This window comes from Anguilla rostrata, unplaced genomic scaffold, assembly GCF_018555375.3.
Source record: "Anguilla rostrata isolate EN2019 unplaced genomic scaffold, ASM1855537v3 scaf0950, whole genome shotgun sequence".
In the NCBI taxonomy this organism is placed as follows: domain Eukaryota; kingdom Metazoa; phylum Chordata; class Actinopteri; order Anguilliformes; family Anguillidae; genus Anguilla; species Anguilla rostrata.
In genome coordinates this window covers 55,001-67,717 of record NW_026986314.1, presented here as the reverse complement: position 1 = coordinate 67,717, position 12,717 = coordinate 55,001, and the positions used below count along the sequence as shown (strand labels likewise).

Sequence of the window (12,717 nt, the reverse complement as noted above, 5' to 3'; positions counted from 1 at the left end):
TTATTGCGCGCCATAGAGCGGGTTACAGCACAAGCAGTAAAAACATCAGGAAAACCCGCCCCCGCGTCGTCCGATTCCCCTGACGGACTGGAGGATACCAAAAAAGGCGGCGACATTCCAGTGACATGTGGTCCCGCAAGATCATTCCCCAGAATTAAGGTTATGTCACCCATCGGAAATTCAGGGCAAACTGCAAGCACCACTTCCCCACTGACAAAGTCAGAGTGGAGAACAAGGTGATGCCTAGGTACAACCACATGACCAGCAACACCACGAATAACTACACTATCTCCACTGAAGGACTTGGGGGAAAATGGTAACACATCAGCCAGTATCAGAGACTGAGACGCACCTGTGTCTCTCAGTATCCTTACAGGGACTTCATTGTCATCCCTCAAGAGAGCTACTGAACCATCAGAAATGAACGGAGAGTAACTAGGGTTAATTTCAGATGTTTTAGCTTCCTGCAATATCCACTTAGAGTCCGGAGGTGAAGCTGAACCCGAAGAATTAAGGGGCGAATGCGTAACCGAAACCAACGCAACGGGTTTCGAGCTAGAGGGGCCGGAAGAAAAGGGTTTTGGTGAGGCCTTAGTTGGAAACCTGTTTCCAGGACATTCACCTTTAAAATGTCCCCTGTCATGGCACACATAACAAACTCTAGTTATGTAAAATTTACCATCTGTGCCAGGAACATCTCTCCCCCTAACGGGTGGGTGACCCTCCACACCAGTTGGTTTAAGTGGAGAGTGCGGAGAAAAATAGTTACGAGGCAAATCACCACGGAAACGATTCGAAGTTGCCATCCCTTTATGAATCAAAACGAATTCATCTGCCAATATATCAGCTTCGGAAGCGGTACTTACTTTTCACTCGGTGATATACGTAGCAACAGCGTCTGAAACAGAAGTCTTGAATTGTTCCAACTCAATTAAATCACACAGTTTTTCAAACGTGCCCACATTCGAAGCACTCACCCACCTTGTAAAAGGTATGTGTAACTCTCGAATAAAATCAACATGAGACTGCTTATCTCCCTTTTTCCAATTTCAGAAACGCTGTCGATAAGCTTCAGGTACCAATTCATACGCCTTTAGTACAGCAGATTTCACCTTGGCATATGTTAAAGAATGGTCCCATGCAAGTGAAGCATAAGCTTCCTGCACTTTTCCAGTCAACACCGCCTGTAGCAAAAGCACCCGATTGTCTTCAGACCATGCTCGAGATTGGGAAAGTCGTTCAAAAAGGACAAAAAATGTGTCTGGGTCCTTCTCATCAAATTTTGGCATTAACCTCAGCTCATCACTGATTTTTTGTCTTTCTGGTCTCTGGCTGCCAGGATAAAACATTGATTCTTCCCCCCCTGTTAAAATGGAACTTTCGGCCTTACCCTCACTGACCAGCTGCAGTTGGGACTCGCAGAACTTTACCAAGTCCCGATGTTTTTGCTCTTCAAGCCTTATTTTGGCCAACTCAAGCTCATTTGTCATTTCTAATTTTTTGAGCTCTATTTCCGCCAACCTCAATCTCAGAGTACCCTCACCTGCATCTTGAGGGTCTGACATACTGGTATTTAAGAGGCCTCGCTCCACGGAGAGCTGATGTAATAAATCTTTCAAAAAGACAATACTATGACTAGAACTAGCTAGTTCTTGAGGAACGCCCCAAGACTGCGCGAGTAGTAACAGTTCCGCTTTTTGAAGGAGCCGAAAACTACTCAATGACGGGCGGAGTAGAAATTTGTTTATTTTCGGATCTTTATTTAGCTCAACAAAACCTTGACGCCTAGTATGCATAAATACCACACAATCTCCACTCGGCCCGTACCACGCGGTGTCGATGCAGACAATGGACTTAATTTAAGGTAAGAAAGTACCACACAGCGCGTTCTGTGCACCCCGTGCGCCCTCTATGAGGCCACGCATTTGTGGAAGAAAGAAAAAATATATATCGGTCAAGTTCAGCTGACCGTCCGTTTACAAAATGCTCAACAGCGGAACAAGAACCAAGCGTATACACAATACTACACCAACGCCACCAGTAATTTTACTCTGGACAAAATACCAACAAAAGCCAGAACCGGCGATTTAGCCAAAAACTTGGCTGAGCGCTTTGTCCCACACAATACCTAACCCTCTAAACCTGCTCCGTCTAACAGTGGTGCTAATACAGGGATCTTTAAACGCAAGGGAAATTGCAGAATTTCAAATTACCCCACATGCAAAATCCCCAACAATTGAGGGATAGAGGGACCATTATATGCCCCATTCAGAGCAACAACGAACGCGTCCCCCGTCCCAGTTACCACTGTCCAACTTCACTGACTGGAACAACGCTCAATTAATCACCAGCCCCGAACATTAGAAGGTACTACTCACCAGGTATACAGTAGCAAGACAGAACAGCTGCAGAACCCAGTGGACAGAAATTCCCGGAGGGTTACACTTCCTTCTCCTCCAGAGAGAAAAAAAAACAAAACCTTGCGTGTCTCCCAAACGTTACAGCAGAGTGAAGGCCATGCAACAGGCAATAAACCCACTCCAGCTCGCAACGCAACTACGGAACTCAATCCGCTAAATTATCAGTCGCCGACACAAAGGATAAACCGTGAAGTCTATCCCTCCGCTGCCACCATTTTGTTACGACTATAGTCGTGACAAAAAGGGAGACAACACAACAAGGTATACTTTTAAACAAAGGAATTATTTATTAAGACGAAAACAATGATACATGTATGAGTGAAATGTAGGGTATTTGTATTAAATGTGTGTGGATGCGCGTGTGCAAATATGGGATGTGAATGTACAACGCAAAACCTGTGAATAAAAGAGGGTGAAGGGAAAAACCCGCAGGCCGTCCAACCGCCCGACCTGGTGCAGGATTACCTGGAACAGAGTGAGAAAGAAAGAGAGAAAATCGGCCCAGAAAGCACTGGGGGCTTCCTTATTATAGGGTTTACCCCCGGGTGCTCTCAATTAGAAAGGGGTGCACCGCACACACTGGCCGACTCCTGTTACTACAATAAAAATAAAACAATATTAGAGACAGTCGTCACACCTGTTAGTTTATATTAATGTGTGTAAAGTGTGTAACACACTGCTTTGTGTTTGACACACACAGCCCTGTTAGTTTATATTAATGTGTGTATGGTGTGTAACACACTGCTTTGTGTTTGACACACAGAGCCCTGTTAGTTTATATTAATGTGTGTAAGGTGAGTAACACACTGCTATGTGTCTAACACACACAGGCCTGTTAGTTTATATTAACGTGCTGTAAGGTGTGTAACACACTGCTATGTGTTTGATACACACAGCCCTTTTAGTTTATATTAATGTGTGTAAGGTGTGTGTGTCCTTCTCTCTGCAGGCTGTCAGGCTGTAGAATCACACAGAGAGGCTGTGATTCTCTGGCTTCAGCTCTGTGTTCAAACCCCTCACACCTGAGAGAGTTGGACCTCAGCTACAATCACCCAGGAGACTCTGGAGTGAGAGCGCTGTCTGCTGCTAAACTGGACACACTCACACTGCTGTAAGTACAGAGAGTTTCCACACTGCACCTCACACACACACACACACTCACACTGCTTTAAGTAGAGTTTCCACACTGTGCCTCACACACACACACACACACACACACAAAACCAGCGTTACTCAAGAGGGTTGGGGATCTCCTGTGGAGGGTGCTGCAGGGGATCACTGCAGTAAATAAGATGTGGTTGTTGTAGTTAGGGGTTTGATCAGGGACACAGTGATGGTGGAGTTTCAGTATTACAAAGCAATGGAGAACCTGAGTGTGTTTCAGAGTGTGTGTGTTATAAGGGTGTTTTATGTTCAGTGGAGGGAGGGGAGCTATTTTTGCACATGGAATAGGGTGAGGGAAGGGAATAAGTTTCCTTTGTGACGGATTTGTGTGTTTTTCATATGATCTTGATGTTGTGTTTTATTGTGTCTTTGTTTTTATTTATGTGATGTCATTGGTGTGTTGAGAGTGGAAATAAAGGATGGTTAAAATTCAGAATTCTGTTCTGCTGTTCTTACAGTGTGGACCATGGAGGAGAGACCAGGACCAAACCAAGACCCAGGAAATGTGAGTGTGTATCGACACAGAACACTTTCCATAGATACACACTCTGCTGTGTGTGTGTGTGTGTGTGTGTGAGAGAGACTTCTCTCTCACACACATAAACACACAAACAGAAGCACACATGTACACAAACACACACACAGAGGTACTATCACAGCTCTCTCTCTCACACACACATAATGAGGTGAATATTAATAATGATAATTAATCTCATTAATGTCTCTGGTGTGCAGACCGCTGTCAGCTCACACTGGATCCAAACACAGCGCACAGATGGCTGTCTCTGTCTGAGGGGAACAGAAAGGTGACACACACACAGGGGAGAAGGGAGCCATATCCTGATCATCCAGAGAGATTTGAGTCTCTGCTCCAGGTTGTGTGCAGAGAGAGTGTGTGTGAGCGCTGTTACTGGGAGGCTGAGTTCAGTGTGTCTGAGGGGTGGGGAGGGGTTTATATAGCAGTGACAGATAAAGGAATCAGCAGGAAAGGAGAGGGTTCTGACTGTAGGTTTGGATGGAATAAAAACTCCTGGAGTCTGGAGTGCATTAAACTCAGTGACTCTGGTAAACTCAGTTACTCTGTCAGGCACAATGTGAACCAAACAGACATACCTGCCCTCACCTCCCCCTACCGCAGAACAGGAGTGTGTGATGATGATGATGGTAGAGGAGTGTGTGTGTACAGGGTAGCAGTGTGTGTGGACCACTCTGTCCTTCTACAGCGTCTCTGACTCTGACACACTGACCCTCCTGCACAAATTCCACACACACTTCACTCAACACACACCCCTCTGTGCTGGATTTTATGTGTGGAGATCCTCAGTGTCCCTCTGCCAGCTGGAGTAGAGAGACACACACACACTCATATACACATTCACACACGCACGCACACACAAACATGCACACACTCACCCACCTGCACACACACACACGTGCGCATACACACTCGCATGCATGCATGCCACACACACACACTCACGTACACACACACACACCACACACACTCATATACACATACACACAAACTCACACACACACACTGAGATACACATAGACACACACACCCACACCTACATACTCTCACACACACCCTTTCTCTCTCATACGCACACTCATGCACACGCACTTACACACCTACGCACACACACACTCGTGCACACACACTCACACTCTCACACACACATGCACACTCTCTCACACCCACTCACACCCCCAATCACACACATGCACACACACACCTACACACGAACACACAATCTCTCGCACACACAAACACACACATTCACCAGTGCACTCTCATGCGCGCACACACACTTCACTCAACACACACCCCCCTGTGCTGGATTTTATGTGTGGAGATCCTCAGTGTCCCTCTGCCAACTGGAGTAGAGACACACACACACGCACGTGCGCGCACACACAAACATGCACACACAAACATGCACATGCACACACACGCATATACACATACATGTGCGCAGACACACTCGCATGCACGCACGCACAAACACACACACACATTCACGTACACACACACACACCGCATTCATATACCCACTCACACACACACAACACACACACTCATATACACATACACACACACTCACACATACACACTCAGATACATATAGACACACACACACATACTCTCACACACACCTTTTCTCTCTCACACTCATGAATGCGCACTCACAAATACACACGCTGATGTACACTCATGCACACGCACTCACACACCTACGCACGCACACACTCGTGCACACACACTCACACGCTTACACACACACACTCACACACCCAATCACACACATGCACACACACACCTACACACGGACACATACAATCTCTCGCACACACAAACACACACATTCACCAGTGCACTCTCACGCGCACACACACACATGCATGCATATGTACGCACGCTCATAACCGTATGCACACACACACTCTCTCTCTATCATACTCAGTCACTCACACACACACCCTCTCTCTCTCACACACACACTCACATCCACACACATTCACACAAACGCACGCACACACACACAAACTCATGCACTCACGCACACACACATACATGCGTGCAGAGACACAAACACGTGTCAACACACACACTCCTCAGTGTCCCTCTGCTAACTGGAGTAGAGACACACACACATGCGCGCACACACAAACATGCACACACATGCATACACTCACACATGTGTGCATACACACTCGAACGCATGCACACACACACACACACACATATATGTACACACACTCATATACACATACACTCAATCACACACTCACACACATATATAAACACAAACATTCATATACACCTAGACCCTCACAAACCCAAATACACACGCTCATACCCGTATGCACACACACACTCTTTCTCTCACTCACACACTTACATACAGTATACAGACACACACATTAGCAAACGCATGCGCACACACACACACACTCATGCACTCACGCACAAACACAAACATGTGTCAACACACACACATTCTCATTCCTATACGCACGCACACACATGTATACACACACATTCTATTACCTATACGCACTGTGGCGCCCCGATCCCTTATCGGTGCTCCCCACGAGACCACCAGGACGGCCGAGCCCATCGACACCGGCGGCCGCTGGGAAAAGTGGTGAGTGGGCGGTACCTAGCAAACCCCTGCCTAGAGACGTTCAGGACCCTGGACAGCCCCCGGCAGACCAAACTGAGGCGACAACCGGCAGCACCATGGACAGGGCTGCAGCAGAGGGAAGGTAGGTGGAATTTTCCACTCTGCCACACACCTGAAGCTGCTTGCCGGATTGGCTGCCGGCGCCCACCTGAAGCTGCTTGTACTAACGAGCAGGCAGGCTTATATAGACCAGCACAACCCAAGGAAGAGAGAGTTGCTGGGGCTTCTGTCGCAGCTACGCCGGACGACTCTACCCCAGGAAGAGACTGTAAGCGGCCGTGGGCCAACTCGCTTGAAACGGAGGATCACCAGCCGGCAGCCGGAGCAAGGAACCGGAACCGGACCCGGATCGGGCTGACCACGCCCTGTCCCCCCCTTAACCCACTTCTTTTTTCGTTTCTCTCCAGAAGAGGGTGTGAAGACCTGGAGCGGAGCACTGATACCCCAACCGGGAAGACTTTTTAGTTGTTTTTGGCTCCCCCTACCCCCACTCATTACAATTATTAAAGACCTTTTTTGTTAAACACTACCTCTGTCTCACCGTGCTGGTTCTTCCGTCACTCAACCCCTGTTGGCTGAAAGAGTTCACAGCACACACACACATACTCATGCACTCACACATGCACACACATGCATACATTCTCATACCCATACATACAAACACACACACACACGTATAAACACACACACATTCACAAAGGCACTCTCACGCACACACACATACACATACATACACTCATTCTCTTGCACGCGCACACACTCAAATACACAGTCTCACACACATTCACACAAACGCACGCACACACACTTTCTCTTACCCATACACATACGCACCTGTGTGCACACATACTCATGCACTCAATCATACTCTCACACATGCACACACACATACATGCATGCACACACACACAATCTCTTACCCATTCACACACGCATACTCACGCACTCACACACACACGCATACTCACGCACTCACACACATGTTCACATCAACAGTCACTCCCACAAACGTACGCATGCACACACACACGTACGCATGCACACACACATTCACAAATGCACCCACACAGAAACACACTCTCACCCAATCACACACAGGCACACACATCGACACACTTGCAACCTTCCTTGACCAATGCCTTACCAGTGCAATTTCAGCTGTGCCCAATATTAGCCTCAGTACAGCTTAAACCCTGTACATGAGAGTATGATCTTTTAGCAGGTTCAGGTTAAGCACTCGCTATTTAAATATGATTTTATTTTTTTACATTTTGAAAAAATGTGTTTATGTACTTTTGATTATTAAAACATTAATATAAAATTGAGACTAATAATGCCAAAAGATGGCAGAGTAAAATGTTTTTGAAATAATAATTCTGTCTCCTGTATCTGCATCTTTGTATAAAAGAAGCCAGTGGCAAACTCCTCCACTTAAATGTGCATTTTACTAGTTTTTACAGTTGCTTTCATTCATTTTCACAGGAGTTCCAATGTGCAAACTTCTATGGGCAAATGCAGCTGATAGGGAGAATGCAGAATGATAACTGCAGTGTACTTATTTTTTTTTCATTACTGTAAACAATGATGGATTGAGTTTCCTTATTTATTCTGATATGATTGTTTTTTTTTTGTTTTTGTTTTTGCTTTAATTTTCTGTGTTTTCAGACAATAATATGCAGTGATTAAACCTGAATTATAAATATATCAAATGTTTTGCTGTTGTGATTTATTATTGTGTGATGTATTGAACTGCTGTGACACTGGTACTTATTACATATTCTGTATGGGTTTATGTTTGGGCTCAATATGAGTGAATCAGCATGGGGCTAAAATCTGCAGTTGAAGCAAGGACATTCATCTAGAGTAGTTTGTTATAAATTTGTTATAAGAAAAGTTGTGTAATGTCTGAGGAATGCTTGTAGTGTAACCACAACTCAATACACAACTAAGCCAAAATCAGGGAAGAAGTGTGGTTTGCATGACATACAGTCTCTGAGACGTTCCTGAGACCGTACATTTTTTCTCATTTTTTCAGATGCATTTCTAATATCTGCAGTCACACATGCATACAAATGCATTACAGTATGTTATGATTGCTTTGGCTCAATATGGAAAACTCAATTTGCCAAACTGACTGGCAAAATTCTTACCCTAAGACACTAATTGCAGTACCTACCCACAAAGTCCACAACTCTAAATCACTCTCAGTTTTCACAATACAGTCGTCTTGTATTAGTACAGTGTTCCAATGCTTATTCCTAGACATGCAGATTGTGAAGTGAAGTCAAGATGTTTGCAGTCCTGTCTCGTCACTTCCAGCAACATTGCCCAGGAGAGTAGCACTGCAGCATTACTGGTAATCCCAACATAAAAGGCTATTTTACAGCACTACATTCAGGAGTGTCTGACAACATGGAGCAGCCCAATGCAGTTGGTACTGATGGACGGGTCGTGGCTGAGGCTGAGTCGAATAACGCGCTGATTACACAGGTTCACAGTCTGTAATAGTGCAATAATCGCAATCACAAGCATGTGTGTAGATCTAAATCCACAGCTCTGTTACCCAAATGAGATCAGCACAGCTTCCTTACATGGAGACGTGGTCCACTCGGGCGAAGGTGGTGCTCCTTATTTGGGGACGTGGTCTACTCGGGCGAAGGTGGTGCTCCTTATATGGAGACGTGGTCTACTTGGGCGAAGGTGGTGCTCCTTATATGGAGACGTGGTCCACTCGGGCGAAGGTGGTGCTCCTTATATGGAGACGTGGTTTACTCAGGTGAAGGTGGTGCTCCTTATGGAGCTCACCCTCCCATGGGAGGAGGGGGCAGAAGCAGCCTATGAGCGGAAGAGGCTGAAGTACTCCGACCTGGCAGCGGAGTGTGAGAGTGTAAGGAGTGTAAGGAGGCCGGTTAGAGAGTGACAGTATATCCAGGTGGGACGCTGGGGGTTCAGTCAGTGCTCCACCTTCTGGAGAACATGGGCATGGCAGGGGCAAGGCTAAGGAGGGCAGCTAGAGGGCTGGCCGAGGAAGCAGAGAAGGGGGGGGGGGAGTCGGCAACCGCCCACTGCACCCAAAACAGCAACAGAGGGTGGCAGCTGGTCTTCTGGATCAGTTTGAGCCTCTTTGTGTCCCTGGAGTAGAGGCTCTCAGCCCAGCACACACAGGTGTAGAACAGGACACCGGCCACAATGATCTGGTAGAACATGGCCAGCATCCTGCTACACACACCGAAGGAGCGTTGCCTCCCAAGAAAGAAAAGCCTTCAGTCTAATAGGGCCTCCAAAGACACAAACCACAGTATCAAACCATCTATCTACAACAGGAGAACATGGTGTGTATGTGTGTGGGTGTGTGTTTGTGTGTGTGTTTGTGTGCATGTGTGTGCATGTTGTGCACGTGTGTGCGTATGTGTGTATTGATGCGCTGTGTACATGCTCTGTGTGTACAATAAAAATGAGCATCTTCAGTGCATCGACCGTGCATTTTTAAAAAAAAATTACACCCCCAACCTCATGCTAAATGGATTTCAATAAAACCATTATGTGCCGTGGCAGGTGCTTGAAACGGTCGAAAATATCAGAGTATTTATTTTTACTTTCAGACCTGTGGGCTGTATTGGAATACTGGAAACACAAAGTGGATGCATTCCGCCATCCGGTGGTCTTGTGACGCTACTACAAGGGACTGAACTCCGAGGGTGAGACTCAGGGCAGAAGTTGGGAGTTTCTAAAACTTGGAAGTTCCCTCTGTCTAATCTTTTTTCTAAAGATCTGAAACTTTTTTGTAAAAATCTGAAACTATGCATTAATATAGGAAATCAGGAAGGGTGAAAATATTTTTCATGGCACTGTACATGAGGTAGACAGGTTTCCTTTAACAGGCTTTAATACAAGGGGCACCAGGGAGATACACACTATACAGCTTGCAGAGGAATTCTCAGAAGTTTGCTAATGCCACGCACCAGTATGGAGTATATTATCTTAACAGAGGACTCATGTGCAGGAGTGCACTTGGGACGACCCTGAGCTGCATTCCATCCTCTCCGTAGCTCTCCATCGCTCTTCTCTCATCACCATGGTAACTGGGAATGTTACCATAGACTGGGACAAGGCCGCAGGCCTAGGCAGAAGTGGCCAGGAGTGCATACAGAAATACAGAAACATACACTTCCCTTCACTACCTTAAGCCTCCAAGCAGCTGTACACTGCAGAACAGTCTGAAGTGCATTAATCACTGCAGGTTTCCCACTGAATCTACAGGAACTGAGGTGGAGCGGTGAAAGAATGGGCAGTGATTCACTATGTGTACTCATGTAGACATGAAAACTGTTTTTCTGATCGATCAAACATTGAAATATTTGTTAAATATTTTACTTAACTGCTACATCTACTGCAATTATTAGGACACGAGAACACCTGTGGAGGTGTAGAAATGTCTGTAAGAAATATAACACTGCAGTTCCTCTAAATACCCACTAGATGGTAGTGGAAGTTCAGTTTCACCCTGAGTTGTTGCCTGTTGGGCACTTCCTGGCTTGAACCATAATTTTGTTTGGCCTGTGATAAAGACAAATAACAGAATCTGTGTAACAAGTACATTTAGCAATAATAATCATTTTGCAGAGTTCTGAGAGCTAGTCTTGTAATAAGATTAGACCATCACAGGCATCGGTATGAAGGTTGGCTGTTTGTGTATTACTGTTGCACTACGAGTATTGCCAAATTGTCATTATTGCAGACATTATAAATGGTTGCATGTTTTCACTGGTGTGCAAGAACAGGGACACTGATGTTTTTTATTCTTAAGGGACCTTCTATGTTGTGTAAAATTATAGATTCAGTCTTGGTTTTTAACATCTGTAGACATAACTAGTAATTCTTTCTTTATTAGGAGTATGTGGTAACAGTGGCCATGACATTTGTCATTGAGATCAGATTTCTCAGATTAGATTCAAAATACAAGATATAATTGATTATTCAATAGTCCGTGTAGGAGTATGCATCTTCTACACCGTAAACTGTAAAAAATCTTTTACACTGCACAGTCATCATACCTCCATATCACATTTATTATTATTAAGATTTAAGGGCCATGGAATCATAAATTACTTTTCCTTTGTATTTTTTTCATTGAATCTGATCACTGAGACATTGCATTACATTACATTTATCTGGCAGACAATTTTATCCAAATCGGCACACAATAAGTGCATACCAAAGGTCATTGAAACAACTATAAAACACAGGTCCGATAAGATACCATACTTTGTACAGTTACTCATAGCCATGAACACATTAAGTCCAGTTCACACAGTGAACATTACTCTGACCTAACCTATGCTGTCAAACCAGGAGGCACTACAAGCTACAACATCAAGAAAATGACACAAGGCACAATAAGTGCTGAATGGAGATACATGTAACATGAGTGGCACAGGAGGTACATGTGTAGCATGAAAGAGTGGAATTTAAGTGATAGAAATGATCCGCAGTGTGGTGATAGTTAGTTAGTCCAGGTATAGTCTGAAGAGATGAGTCTTCAGACCACGGCGGAAGATGGGCAATGAGGGAGTGGTTCGCAGAGGAAACCTGACCTGACTCCACAAGTGTAACTCCATTTTAACATCAATCAAATAATGGGCACTGATACATAATGTACAATCATACAGATACAGGCCAAATATATATTCTTTTGGTTAAAGCTCACTGATAGCATGTCTGTCAATCGTTCTATTTCATTATACCTGGCTGTATTTTAAAGGCCTTTTTGACAAATCATTAGTTATAATAATGTTTATGGGTGAATCCAATTGGTAACTCAGTTGATTATCCATTGACAAAACATTTTTATTACAAATGAACTGCAGCTGTTGGCACTCAATAAAATTTTTATAAATAAATTTAAAAAAATTTAAATTCTCTGGCAATGATCTGTTGTATAA

The 12,717-nt window shown here is 44.8% G+C and overlaps 1 long non-coding RNA gene across 1 annotated transcript; it reads left to right on the top strand.

Annotated features, from left to right (window-relative positions):
• Positions 1 to 3,365: 3,365 nt before the first annotated feature.
• On the top strand, positions 3,366 to 8,626 carry LOC135246856 (uncharacterized). The gene is made up of 5 exons (XR_010327986.1): positions 3,366 to 3,531; positions 4,043 to 4,089; positions 4,320 to 6,650; positions 7,367 to 7,805; positions 7,846 to 8,626. It is a non-coding gene; the product is annotated as an uncharacterized LOC135246856 (long non-coding RNA).
• Positions 8,627 to 12,717: the final 4,091 nt, after the last annotated feature.